The sequence below is a fragment of the Triturus cristatus genome, chromosome 1_1 (assembly GCF_964204655.1).
Source record: "Triturus cristatus chromosome 1_1, aTriCri1.1, whole genome shotgun sequence".
In the NCBI taxonomy this organism is placed as follows: domain Eukaryota; kingdom Metazoa; phylum Chordata; class Amphibia; order Caudata; family Salamandridae; genus Triturus; species Triturus cristatus.
In genome coordinates this window covers 522,788,047-522,790,546 of record NC_140579.1, presented here as the reverse complement: position 1 = coordinate 522,790,546, position 2,500 = coordinate 522,788,047, and the positions used below count along the sequence as shown (strand labels likewise).

Genomic DNA, 2,500 nt, shown 5'->3' with positions numbered 1-2,500 from the left:
CGTAAGGAGGTGCTGTCTTTTCAAGAAATCATTAACCTCCTCACCGAATTTGACAAACCAGCACTAGCTTCAAACAATGCAACAAACAACAACAATCCAGGTCACGTTATAGACCTTAGTTCACCCTCCGAAGCAGAAGAAGACACAACAGTAGACCTCAGCGAAACCATTGAATTTGTGGCCTCCTCAGCCAAGAATAACATTGATACAGCCAATTTTGAAAACCTACCGGATGTACGAAATCAGCAAAGAACTGGTAACAAAGAAAAGTGACTAATCCAAAAAAGTCACATATTGGAAATACCCAAACGAAAAGTATAAATGTGACTTGTGTGGAGACATATTGGGAACTTTCAAAGAATTGAGAAAACATGTCTCCAACAAGCATAAAGGCTTCTATCTCAAAACGTATTGTTCAAAATGTGACAAAGAAGCCGAATACCACAATATTGCATGCCACTATGCAAAATGTAAAGGAAGACCTCAAAAAGGAGAGTTGTCATTCCTGTGCAGCTACTGTGACCTCAGATTTGGAACAAAGATTGGAGTTTCACAACATGCTCGGCACGCGCATCCAAGAGCGCAAAATGAGGCTAGACTGGCAGCTCTAGCAAGCAGCAAACCATCAAAACTATGGTCACAGGAGGAAATACTGCTATTAGCAGAATTGGAAAAAGTGTACGAGAACAAAAGAAACATTAATGCACTGATGGTCCCGCATTTTGACAATAAAAATAGTAAACAAATTGCAGAAAAAAGAAGAGATAGAAGAGATAAGAGCAAAACATTGACAAAGGATGTACTGCAAGCATCCAATATCTCTGAGAATGACTCCTGCGATGAACCAGAGATTGCAGTAGAAGTAACAACAGAAAGGCGCAGAGACTTTATCAATCGGAAACGAGCGCCAAAAATAAAAAACTTTGATGAACTGAATGATAGAATCACAGAAATCGAGAAGTACATAAAAAACATCCAGCATCATGGTGCTGCTATGGATCTGATGGATGAGATAGTGACTTATATATCAGAAAACACCAATGATATATGTCTTGTACCATCAAATCGTACCGAACCAACGAGCGAACCCGATAATGAACCTATGAACTCTGCTCAAGATGAGCAACAGACTGCCCCTGTACAAAACAAGATACCAAAGAAAAATACGAAAAATGGAAGGCTCAATCAGACACACAAGAAAAACTATGCAAAAGCAAAGGGCAGTTACAAAGAATACCAGACAATGTTCTAAAAAGACAAAAAGAAAATTGCCAGGATAATCACTGATGGGGCAGAAGATGCCACCTGTCAAATCAGTGCTGATGAAATCTTCCAATACTGTAAAGGCATAATTGAAAAAGAAAACAAGAAAAATCCCAAATTCATCCCAATTGACCGGATACCAGATGAATGGGAAATTGGAAGTCTATGTAAAGAAATTACACTGCTCGAAGTAACTAAAGCCTTTGATGAATCAGATTTAAAGAAAGCAGTGGGGCCTGATAAAATTGGTCTGAATGACTTAAATAAAGTGCATAGCAGGCAACCAAGACTACTACCCAGAATCTTATCGTCTTGGCTATTGATGAGAAGAGTACCAGACAGTATTAAGAAGAACCGGTCAATACTAATACCCAAGAATGTACCGGTTAGCGAACTCAAAAAGATAAGTAATTGGCGTCCAATTACCATCGGTACGGCATTCATGAAGTTGTTCACGAAAATATTAACTAAAAGACTCACATTTTTCGTTGAAATAAATACGAGACAAAAAGGCTTCATGAAGGTGCGAGGTTGTCTCGAAAATCTGACTCTTCTGCAAAACATTATAAAAGGGGCACGAAAGGACAGAAGCTCGTTGGCAGTGGTGTTCATAGATATCTCAAAAGCTTTTGACTCTGTCAGCCATGGTCATATTCTACAGAGTCTTGAAAGACACAGGGTTCCACCATGCATCAGAGACATAATAAAAGACTTATACACTGACTCAACAACATTTTTCAAGGGAAAAAACAATGAAGCAACTCCAGAAATAACAATGAAGTCAGGAGTTAAGCAAGGTGACTCTTTATCCCCACTGCTGTTTAATATTGCCATGGATCCTCTGATCTGTGATCTTCAGAAAGAAGGCAAGGGCTTCACATTTGGCTCCAATAATCTCATCAAGCAAATCACCGCTCTGGCCTTTGCCGATGACATCGCAGTACTCAGCAACACCTGGGAAGGAATGAGTACAAATCTGAAAATCATTGAAAAATTCAGTAAAACAACAGGATTAAAACTTAATGTGAAAAAAACACATGGATTTTATATAAGTCGCCATAAAGATAAGATCCTGGTAAACAACTGTAAACCATAGCAATTTGAAAAACAAAACATTGAAAATATCCACCCAGGAGAAAGTGAGAGATACCTCGGACTGAACTTCGATCCACACACTGGCCATTCAAGCAACAACAAAATTAATGAAGTTCTTGTTGACTGGGCTCAAAAACTCGAC

At 38.9% G+C, this 2,500-nt stretch overlaps 1 pseudogene; it reads left to right on the top strand.

The window, feature by feature from the left end:
• LOC146870538 (28S ribosomal RNA) overlaps positions 1-2,500 on the top strand; it is a 7,622-nt pseudogene that overhangs the window by 2,530 nt on the left and 2,592 nt on the right.